Source organism: Hordeum vulgare, chromosome 7H (assembly GCF_904849725.1).
Source record: "Hordeum vulgare subsp. vulgare chromosome 7H, MorexV3_pseudomolecules_assembly, whole genome shotgun sequence".
NCBI lineage: Eukaryota > Viridiplantae > Streptophyta > Magnoliopsida > Poales > Poaceae > Hordeum > Hordeum vulgare.
The window spans coordinates 128,925,166-128,937,992 of NC_058524.1; positions in this window are offsets into that span (position 1 = coordinate 128,925,166).

The following is a 12,827-nucleotide window of genomic DNA, read 5'->3' on the forward strand; positions in this document are numbered from 1 at the left end:
AACTGAACAAGGCAACCAGGAAAGATCATTATCCTTTGTCGTTCATCGACCAAATGCTAGAAAGGCTATCAAAGCACACACACTTCTGCTTTCTAGACGGCTATTCAGGTTTCTCGCAGATACTTGTTTCACAATTTGATCAAGAGAAAACCACTTTCACCTGCCCTTTCGGTACCTTTGCCTATAAACGTATGCCTTTTGGCTTATGTAATGCACCTGCCACCTTCCAAAGATGTATGATGGCTATATTCTCTGACTTTTGTGAAAAGATTGTCGAGGTTTTCATGGATGACTTCTCCGTTTACGGGTCTTCCTTTGATGATTGCCTCAGCAACCTTGATTGAGTCTTACAGAGATGCGAAGAAACCAACCTCATCTTGAATTGGGAGACGTGCCACTTTATGGTTAATGAAGGTATCGTCTTAGGACACAAAATCTCTGAAAGAGGCATTGAAGTTGATAAGGCTAAGGTTGATGCAATTGAGAAAATGCCTTTCCCCACAGATATCAGAGGTATACGAAGTTTCCTAGGTCATGCTGGTTTCTATAGAAGGTTCATTAAAGACTTCTCTAAGATTTCTAGGCCTCTTACCAACCTCTTGCACAAGGATGTTCCTTTTGTTTTTGATGAGGATTGTGAAGAAGCCTTCAAAATACTTAAGAAGGCCTTGATAACCGCACCTATTGTTCAACCACCTGACTAGAACTTGCCCTTTGAAATCATGTGTGACGCTAGTGATTATGCTGTTGGTGTTGTTCTAGGACAAAGAGTTGACAAGAAGTTGAATGTCATTCACTATGCTAGTAAAACTCTAGACAGTGCCCAAAGAAACTATGCCACTACGGAGAAGGAATTTTTAGCAGTCATGTTTGCATGTGAAAAGTTCAGATCTTACATAGTTGACTCCAAAGTCACTATTCACTCTGATCATGCTACTATTAAGTACCTCATGGAGAAGAAGGACGCTAAGCCTAGGCTGATCAGATGGGTTCTCCTGCTACGGGAATTTGATTTGCATGTCGTTGACCTAAAGGGTGCTGATAACCCTGTAGCAGATAACTTGTCTAGGCTAGAAAATGTCCTTGATGACCCACTACCTATTGATGACAGCTTTCCTGATGAGCAATTAAATGTCATCCGCACTTCATATAGTGCACCGTGGTATGCCGATTATGCAAACTATATCGTAGCCAAATACATAACACCCAGTTTCACCTATCAACAAAAGAAGAAATTCTTCTTTGATTTAAGACAGTACTTTTGGGATGATCCTCACCTTTATAAGGAACGAGTAGATGGTGTTATTAGACGTTGTGTGCATGAACATGAACAGGGACAGATCTTGCAGAAGTGTCATTCCGAAGCCTACGGAGGACACCATGCTGGAGACAGAACTGCCCATAAGGTATTGCAATCAGGTTTATATTGGCCCACTCTCTTCAAGGATGCCCGTAAGTTTGTCTTGTCTTGTGATGAATGCCAAAGAATAGGGAACATCAGTAAGCGTCAAGAGATGCCTATGAACTATTCACTTGTCATTGAACCATTTGATGTCTGGGGCTTTGATTATATGGGACCCTTCCCGAGTTCCAGTGGGTACACTCACATCTTAGTTGTTGTGGATTACGTTACTAAGTGGGTAGAAGCTATCCCCACTAAAAATGCTGATCACCACACCTCTATTAAGATGCTTAAAGAAGTCATATTCCCAAGATTTGGAGTCCCTAGATACTTGATGACTGATGGCGGTTCACACTTCATTCATGGTGTTTTCCGCAAGATGCTAGCTAAGTATGATGTCAACCATAGAGTTGCATCTCCTTATCATCCTTAGTCTAGTGGTCAAGTGGAGTTGAGTAATAGGGAGATCAAGTTGATCCTACAAAAGACCGTCAATAGATCTCGAAAGAACTAGTCAAGCAAACTTGACGATGCACTATGGGCTTATAGGACTGCTTATAAGAATCCCATGGGCATGTCACCGTATAAAATTGTTTACGGTAAGGCCTGTCATTTACCTCTTGAGCTGGAACATAAAGCTTATTGGGCAATCAAAGAGCTCAACTTTGATTTCAAACTTGCCGGTGAGAAGCGGTTGTTTGATATCAGCTCGTTAGATGAATGGAGAGCCCAGGCATATGAGAATGCCAAGTTGTTCAAGGAAAAGGTTAAGAGATGGCACGACAAACGAATACAAAAACGAGAGTTCAATGTAGGTGATTATGTCTTGCTATACAATTCTCGTTTGAGATTCTTTGCAGGCAAGCTTCTCTCTAAATGGGAAGGTCCCTATGTTGTCGAGGAAGTATATCGTTCCGGTGCCATCAAAATCAATAACACGGAAGGAAATTTTCCTAGAGTGGTAAATGGGCAAAAGAATCAAGCATTACATCTCTGGTACTCCCATAAATGTTGAGACCAATATCATCAATGTCATAACTCCAGAGGAGTACATAAGGGATGTTTATCAGCCTGTTTCAGACCTTGAAAACGAAGATGTATCTGTTTCGGCAAGAAATTGGACTCCGATACTTTTCCAATAGGAAATTTCTTCCGTTTTGGAAATTTTTGGAAAATTAGAAAAATAAAAAGCAGTTCGGAGAGCAAACGAGGCAGCCACAAGGGCCCACTCCGCCACCCCCTAGTGGCGGTGGGCAAGCTTGTGGGCACCTCGTGTGCTTCCCGGACTCCGTTTTCTTGCGGAGGACTCCTTCTGGCCCAGAAAAATTCAATATATAGTCGCCCGAAGGTTTTGATCTCCGTATCGCGTAGTTTTCCTCTGTTTTCGTTTCGAGCTTGTTTCTGCCGCAGGTCTAGATCATCATGACTTCCCCAAACGCTCCTAAGGACAAGATCTTCGAGAAGGTCATCAATCCGTACCTCAAGGAAGTGCTGAAACACCCTCATTCTATCAAGATGAGAGAGGGGATGTTGCACATCCGTGATTTTGAGGGGCCTAAGAAGACCGGAAGCGTGGAGACGAGGCTCGAAGCAATGGAGCAACAAGTCTTCAAGTGCCAAGGGGTGGTTGAGCATGGACTCAATGCCAACCACACGATGATCATGGAGTTCACTAGCAATCACAAGATGGATGCCATTTATATTGGGAAACACCTCTCCAGGCTTTACGATAGGGTTGACCAACTTCAGGGCCAGATCTATGACCTGCAGAATCAAAACTGTGAGTATGAGTACATATTTAAATCAATAAGGTTGGCTGCAGATTTGAGGATTCCGGCGACTCGTTCATCCTGCCATGATGGAGCACCTATGCCTTGGAAGACGAAGGATCAGACTACTCCAACAATACCACCATCACCACCAAAGGAAGACAACTAAGCATTGGTATGGGCAATCCCCTTGGCTTCTGCCAAGCTTGGGGGAGTTGCCCTGGTATCGTATCACCTTTATATCTTTTGCTTTTACCTTTGTTTTAGTTATTTCCTTTTCAGTTTTTATTTCTTCTTTTAGATGAATAATTCTTTAGTTTTTAGTTTTAGTCTTTTGCTTTTGTCTCTCCCCCGATGTATTCGAGCTTATGAGCTATATAATAAAGAGTTTCTTAGTCAAGGGCTTTGCTTTGTGCCATGATCAAAATTATGAAAAGAACGATAGCATGAAAGATCATGAGACGATATTATGGAAAGTGATAACTTCACTTAGGACACGTATGATGATTGAAACTTGTTGAGAATAAATCAACATAGACCTCAGTCATTGTTGCAATTAATAAGAAGTAATAAGGAAAGAGAGGTTCACATATAAATATATCATCTTAGACACTTTTTACAATTGTGAGCACTCACCAAACTATTACATGCCTAGGAGTAGATGTTGGACAAGGAAGACAACATAATGAATTGTGTTTGCTTGGTTCCAAACAATGTTATATGATTAGAGATCCCTTAGCATGTGACGATTGCTTCCACCTCATATTAGCCAAAACTCTCGCACCAAGTAGAGATACTACTTGTGCATCCATAAACCTTCAACCCAGTTTTGCCATAAGAGTCCACCATACCTACCTATGGATTGAATAAGATCCTTCAAGTAAGTTGTCATCAGTGCAAGCAATAAAAATTGCTCTCTAATATGTATGCTCTATTAGTGTGTGGAAAATAAGCTTTGTACGAACCTTTGATGAGGAAGACATAAAAGCGACAGACTGCATAATAAAGTTCTTTATCACAGGAGGCAATATAAAGTGACGTTCCTCTGCACTAAGAGGACACGCATTCAAACCTCAAAAGCGCACGACAACCTCTGCTTCCCTCTGCGAAGGGCCTATCTTGTACCTTTACTTTTTACCCTTGTAAGAGTCATGGTGATCTTCACCAATTCCCTTTTTGCCTTTGTCTTGGCTACCATCACATGTTTGGGAAAGATCTATATTCATATATCAACTTGGAGTTGAGTACTTATGCTTTATTGTTCTTGACTTTACCCTTGAGGTAAACCGTTGGGAGGCAAAACTATAAGCCCCTATCTTCCTCTGTGTCCAGCTAAAACTTTGACACCATGAGTACCACGTGAGTTGTAACAATTGTGGAAAACAAAAGAGATGATTGAGTATGTGGGTTTGCCTTACAAGCTCTTATTTGACTCTTTCTGATGTTGTGATAAATTGCAATTGCTTCAATGACTATGGACTATTGTTGGTTACTTCTCGATAAGGTTTTTGCTTCATGCTTTGCTTTGTGAAGGAATTGTTACTTTCCCATAAGAATATTTATGATGTATTGCTGTTCTATGTGTGATAATGATGCCCTCATGCCCGTATTATGTTTTATCGACACCTTCGTCCCTCAACATGTGGACATGTTTATGGAACTTGGTTTTCGCTTGAGGACAAGCGAGGTCTAAGCTTGGGGGAGTTGATACATCCATTTTGCATCATGCTTGCATGTTGATATTTATTGCTTTTTGGGCTGTTATATTACTTGTGGTACCATATTTATGCCTTTTCTCTCTTATTTTGCAAGGATTATTTGAAGAGCGAGAATTCAGGCAGCTAGAATTCTGGACTGGAAAAGGAGCAAATCCTAGTCCACTATTCTGCACATCTCCAAATGCCCTGAAAATTTACGTGGATTTTTCTGGAATATATTAAAAATACTGGGCGAAAGAACTACCGGAGGGGGGCCACTAGGGCCCCACAAGCCCCCCACTCCGCCACCACCCCCTGGTGGCGGTGGGCAAGCTTGTGGGCCGCCTGAAGGCCCACTAGCCACCCTCTTTTGCTATATGAAGCATCCTGGTCTGGAAAAAATCAATAGGGAGCTTCTTCGTGGTTTCGCCGCCGCCACGAGGCGGAACTTGAGCAGATCCAATCTAGAGCTCCGGCAGGACGATCCTGCTGGGGAAACTTCCCTCCCGGAGGGGGAAATCGTCGCCATCGTCATCACCAACACTCCTCTCGTCGGAGGGGAGGCATCTTCATCAACATCTTCATCAGCACCATCTCCTCTCCAATCCCTAGTTCATCTCTTATAACCAATCTTCGTCTCGCAACTCCGATTGGTACTTGTAAGGTTGCTAGTAGTGTTGATTACTCTTTGTAGTTGATGCTAGTTGGATTACTTGGTGGAAGAGTTTATGTTCAGATCCTTGATGCTATTCATTACACCTCTGGTCATGATTATGATTATGTCTTGTGAGTACTTACTTTTGTTCCTGAGGACATGGGATAAGTCATGCTGATAATAGTCATGTGAATTTGATATTCGTTCGGTATTTTGATATGATGTATGTTGTTTTCCTCTAGTGGTGTTGTGTGAACGTCGACTACATAACACTTCACCATATTTGGGCCTATAGGAAGGCATTGGGAAGTAGTAAGTAGATGATGGGTTGCTGGAGTGACAGAAGCTTAAACCCCAGTCTATGTGTTGCTTCGTGAGGGGCTGATTTGGATCCACTAGTTTAATGCTATGGTTAGACGTTGTCTTAATTCTTCTTTTGTAGTTGCGGATGCTTGCGAGAGAGGTTAATCATAAGTGGGATGCTTGTCCAAGTAAGGGCAGTACCCAAGCGCCGGTCCACCCACATATCAAACTATCAAAGTAACGAACGTGAATCATATGAACATGATGAAACTAGCATGACAGAAATTCGCGTGTGTCCTCGGGAGCGTTTTTCCTCCTATAAGACTTTGTTCACGCTTGTCCCTTGCTACAAAAGGGATTGGGCCACTTGCTGCACCGTTGCTACTACTTGTTACTTGTTACTCTTTGCTTGCTATGTTTCACCTCGCTACATAATCACTTGTTACCGCTATTTTAAGTGCTTGCAGTTATTACCTTGCTGAAATCCGTTTATCAGAGCCTTCTGCTCCTCGTTGGGTTCAACACTCTTACTTATCGAAAGGACTACGATTGATCCCCTATACTTGTGGGTCATCAACGAGCAAATCAATTACTTGGGTACTGTCAAAACAAGACTCATAATTATTTTCACACAATGCCTACCGTATCTTACTATTTCCACAATTTATATTACTCAATATAATCTATGGAAACACCAAAACAAGCAAACTATGCATTGAAAATAGAATTTGTCTGAAACAGAACAGTCTGTAATAATCTGAATGCTAACCATACTTCTGCACCTGCAAAAATTCTGAAAAAATTATGAAAATTAAGGCAATTTTCATATCAATCAGCAGAAAAAAGAATCAGCTCAATATATCTCTCTGTATAGGAATGAAAAATAATTTCGTGAGCACAAAGTTTCTGTCTTTTTCAGCATGATCAAACAACTATCACCCAAACTAATCATAAAGGCTTTACTTGGTACTTTATTGAAACTAAGGCAATAAAACATGACTAATACAGTAGCTTAATCATGTGAACACACAAAAACAGTAAGGATACATATTGGGTTATCTCCGAACAAGCAGTTTTCTTTAATGCCTTTCAAGCTAGGCATGATGATTTCAATGATGCTCACATAGAAGATAAGAATTGAAACAGAACAGGAGCATCATGAAGCATATGACTAGCACATTTAAGTCTAACCCACTTCCTATGCATAGGGATTTTGTGAACAAACAACTTATTGGAGCAAGAATCATCTAGCATAGGAAGGCAAAACAAGCATAGCTTCAAAAATTTCAACACATGGAGGGGAAACTTGATATTATTGCAATACGTAGAACCATATGATCCTCTCTCATAATAATTTTCAGTAGCATCATGAATGAATTCAACAATATAACCAGCACCTACAGCATTCTTTTCATGATCTACAAGCATAGAAATTTTACTACTCTCCACAATAGCAAATTTATTCTCATGATTAATAGTGGGAGTATCGTAAAAGACTTGAGCACTACAAATTGTTTCACATTAAAAGAGTGATGTTCAGTGAAAGGATACTCAAGAGTATGACAAGTTTTATCATCCCTCTTCTTTATAGCATATGTATCATCACAATAATCATCATAAATAGGGGACATGCTTTCGTCATAATAAATTTGATCATTCAAAGTGGGGGAACTAAAAAGATCATCTTCATCAAACATAGCATCCCCAAGCTTGTGGCTTTGCATATCATTAGCATCATGGGTATTCAAATAATTCATACTAAAAACATTGCAATCATGCTCATCATTCACATATTTTATGCCAAGCATTCTATGTAATTCTTCTTCTAGCACTTGAGCACAATTTTCCTTCCCATCATTTTCACGAAAGACACTAAAAAGATGAAGCATATGAGGCAACCTTAATTCCATTTTTTTGTAGTTTTCTTTTACAGACTAAACTAGTGATAAAACAAGAAACTAAAAGATTCAATTGCAAGATCTAAAGATATACCTTCAAGCGCTAACCTCCCCGGCAACGGCGCCAGAAAAGAGCTTGATCTCTACTACACAACCTTCTCCTTGTAGATGTTGTTGGGCCTCCGAGTGCAGAGGTTTGTAGGACAGTAGCAATTTTCCCTCAAGTGGGTGACCTAAGGTTTATCAACCCACGGGAGGCGTAGGATGAAGATGGTCTCTCTCAAGCAACCCTGCAACCAAATAACAAAGAGTCTCTTGTGTCCCCAACACACCCAATACATGGTAAGTTGTATAGGTGCACTAGTTCGGCGAAGATATGGTGATACAAGTGCAATATGGATGGTAGATATAGGTTTTTGTAATCTGCAATTACAAAAACAGCAAGGTAACTAATAGTAAAAGTGAGCACGAACGGTATTGCAATGCGTGGAAACAAGGCCTAGGGTTCATACTTTCACTAGTGAAGTTCTTTCAACAATGATAACATAATTGGATCATATAACTAGCCCTCAACATGCAACAAAGAGTCACTCCAAAGTCACTAATAGCAGAGAACAAACGAAGAGATTATTGTCGGGTACAAAACCACCACAAAGTTATTCTTTCTGATCAATCTATTCAAGAGTCCGTAGTAAAATAACACGAAGCTATTATTTCCGTTCAATCTATCCTAGAGTTCGTACTAGAATAACACCTTAAGACACACATCAACCAAGAACCTAATGTCACCTAGATACTCCATTTTCACCTCAAGTATCCGTGGGCATGATTATACGATATGCATCACACGACCTCAGAATCATCTATTCAACCAACACATAGAACTTCAAAGAGTGCCCCAAAGTTTCTACCGGAGAGTCAAAACGTGTGCCAACCCATATGCATAGGTTCCCGATGTCACGAAACCCGCAAGTTGATCACCAAAACATACATAAAGTACTCACATGAATATCCCATTGTCACCACAGATAGACACGTGCAAGACATACATCAAGTGTTCTTAAAGACTCAATCCGATAAGATAACTCCAAAGGGAAAACTCAATTCATTACAAGAAGGGAGAGGGGAAGAACATCATAAGATCCAACTATAGTAGCAAAGCCCGCGGTACATCGAGATCAAGACATCTCAAGAACACGAGAGAGAGAGATCAAACACATAGCTACTGGTACATACCCTCAACCCCGAGGGTGAACTACTCCCTCCTCGTCATGGAGATCGCCGGGATGATGACGATGGCCACCGGAGATGGATTCCCCCTCCGGCATGGTGCCAGAACGGGCTCCAGATTGGTTTTTGGTGGCTACAGAGGCTTGCGGCGGCGTAACTCCCAATCTAGGTTTCTTTTTGGGGGTTTCTGTATTTATAGGAATTTATGGCGGTGGAATTACAACGGTTGGGCCCACGAGGAGGTCACAAGCGTGCTAGGTGTGGCCTAGGGGGGCACCTCTTGGGCTTGTGACTCCCTCGTGGCTCTTCTGGCTTTCTTCCAAAGCTCCGGGGGTCTCTTTTGGTCCAAAAAAAATCATCGCGAAAGTTTTATTCCATTTGGACTCCGTCTGAAAAAGGGTCAAAAACACGGAAAAAACTGAAACTGGCACTTGGCACTGAGTTAATAGGTTAGTCCCAAAAAAGATATAAAATAGCATATTCATGCATATAAAACATCCAAAGTTGACAAGATAATAGCATGGAACCATCAAAAATTATAGATACATTGGAGACGTACCACCCCTCTCGAACCGGAGAGTAGCACAACACAAGAAAATGTTTCTGTGGTGCATGCACTGACTAGAGAGGAAGTTAATGATGATGATCATGAAACTTCGGATCAAGTTACTACTAAACTTTGTAGGTCCATGAGGACACGTTCCGCACGAGAGTGGTACGACAACCCTATCCTGGAAATCATGTTGTTAGACAATGGTGAACCTTCGAACTATGAAGAAGCCATGGTGGGCCCGGATTCCAACAAATGGCTTGAAGCCATGAAATCCGAGATAGGATCCATGTATGAGAACAAAGTATGGACTTTGGTGGACTTGCCCGATGATCGGCAAGACATAGAAAATAAATGGATCTTTAAGAAGAAGATTGGCGCGGATGGTAATGTGGTCGTCTATAAGGCTCGGTTTGTCGCTAAGGGTCATCGACAAGTTCAAGGAGTTGACTACGATGAGACTTTCTCACCCGTAGCGATGCTAAAGTCCGTCTGAATCATGTTAGCAGTTCCCGCATTTTATGATTATGAGATCTGGCAAATGGACGTCAAAACGACATCCCTTAACGGTTTCCTTAAGGAAGAATTGTATATGATGCAACCGTAAGGTTTTGTCGATCCTAATAATGCTGACAAGGTATGCAAGCTCCAGCACTCCATCTATGGGCTGGTGCAAGCATCTCGGAGTTGGAACATTCGCTTTGATGAGGTGATCAAAGCATTTGGGTTTGTATAAGAAAGTGAGTGGGAGCTCTGTAGCATTTCTCATTTTATATGTGGATGACATATTGTTGATGGGAATGATATAGAACTTTTGGAAAGCATAAAAGGCCTACTTGAATAAGTGTTTTTCAATGAAGGACCTTGGAGAAGCTGCTTACATATTAGGCATCAAGATCTATAGAGATAGATCGAGACGCCTCATTGGTCTTTCACAAAGCACATACCTTGAAAAAATATTGAAGAAGTTCAATATGGATAAGTCCAAGAAGGGGGTCTTGCCTGTATTGCAAGGTGTGAGATTGAGCACATCTCAATGCCCGACCACGACAGAAGATAGATAAAAGATGAGTGTCGTCCCCTATGCCTCAGCCATAGGCTCTATTATGTATGCCATGATGTGTACCAGGCGTGATGTGAACCTTGCCATAAGTTTGGTAGGGAGGTGCCAAAGTGATCCCGGAATGGAACACTGGACAACGGTCAAGAATATCCTTAAGTACCTGAAAAGGACTAAAGATATGTTTCTCGTTTATGGAGGTGTCGAAGAGCTCGTCGTAAAGGGTTACCTCGATGAAAGCTTCGCCACAGATCCGGATGACTCCAAGTCACAAACCGGATATGTGTATATTTTGAATGGTGGGGCAGCCAGCTGGTGCAGTTGCAAGCAAAGCGTCGTGGCGGCATCTACATGTGAAGCGGAGTACATAGTTGCTTTGAAAGCAGCGCAGAAAGGAGTCTAGATGAAGGAGTTCATCACCGACCTAGGAGTGGTTCCCAATGCGTCGGGCCATATGGCTCTCTTGTGTGACAACACTGGAGCTATTACCATTGCTAAGGAGCCCAGGTTTCAAAACAAGACCAAGCACATCAAGCGTCGCTTCAATTCCATTCGTGGTTACATTTAGGATGGAGATATATATTTTTTTAAAGTACATACAGATCTGAATGTCGCAGATCTGTTGACTAAACCTCTTCCACAAGCGAAACATGATCAACACTAGAACTCTATGGGTGTTCGATTCATCATAATGTAACTAGATTATTGACTCTAGTGCAAGTGGGAGACTGTTGGAAATATGCCCTAGAGGCAATAATAGAATGGTTATTATTATATTTCCTTGTTCATGATAATTGTCTATTGTTCATGCTATAATTGTATTAACCAGAAACCATAATACATGTGTGACTACATAGACCACACCATGTCCCTAGTGAGCCTCTAGTTGACTAGCTCGTTGATCAATAGATGGTCATGGTTTTCTAACCATGGGCATTGGATGTCGTTGATAACGGGATCACATTATTAGGAGAATGATGTGATGGACAAGACTCAATCCTAAGCATAGCACAAGATCGTGTAGTTCGTCTGCTAGAGCTTTTCTAATGTCAAGTATCATTTCCTTAGACCATGAGATTGTGCAACTCCCGGATACCGTAGGAATGCTTTGGGTGTATCAAATGTCACATCGTAACTGGGTGACTATAAAGGTGCACTACAGGTATCTCCGAAAGTGTCTGTTGGGTTGCACGAATCGAGACTGGGATTTGTCACTCCATGTAAAGGAGAGGTATCTCTGGTCCCACTCAGTAATACATCATCATAATGAGCTCAATCTGACTAAGGAGTTAGTCACGGGATCATGTGTTACGGAACGAGTAAAGAGACTTCCCGGTAACGAGATTGAACAAAGTATAGGGATAACGACGATTGAATATCGGGCAAGTAACATACCGATGGACAAAGGGAATTGTATACGGGATTAATTGAATCCCCGACATCGTGGTTCATCTGATGACATCATTGTGGAACATGTGGGAGCCAATATGGGTATCCAGATCCCGCTATTGGTTATTGGTCGGAGAGGTGTCTGGGTCATGTCTGCATGGTTCCCGAACCCGCAGGGTCTACACACTTAAGGTTCGGTGACGCTAGAGTTGTAATAGGAATTGTATGTGGTTATTGGAAGTTGTTTGGAGTCCCAGATGAGATCCCATATGTCACAAGGAGTTACGAAATAGTCCGGAGATAAAGATTTATATATGGGAAGTCCAGTTTCAGTCACCGAAAAAAGTTTCGAGGTTTATCGGTATTGTACCGGGACCACCGAAAGGGTTCCGGGGGTCCACTGGGAGGGGCCACCTGCCCCGGAGGACCACGTGGGCTGAATACGGGTGGGAACCAGCCTCTTAGTGAGATGGTGCGCCCCCCAAGGGCCCAAGCCGCCTAGGGTTGGGAACCCTAGGGCGTGGGGGCTCCTCCCACCAACTTGGGAGGCAAGCCTCCCCCCTTGGCCGCCGCCGCCCCCTCTAGAGGCATCTAGGGTGGTCGTCCCCCTCTCTCCTCCCACTATAAATAGATGAGGGGTGAGAGGGCTGTAGCACACCTGAAACCATTGCCCCTGGCACAGCCCTACCCCTCCTACACCTCCTCCTCCGTAGTGCTTAGCGAAGCTCTGCCGGAGAACCACGAGCTCCACCGCCACCACGTCGTCGTGCTACCGGAGCTCTCCCTCAACTTCTCATCCCCCCTTGCTGGATCTAGAAGGAGGAGACGTCCCCGGTTTGTACGTGTGTTGAACGCGGCGGCGCTGTTCTTTTGG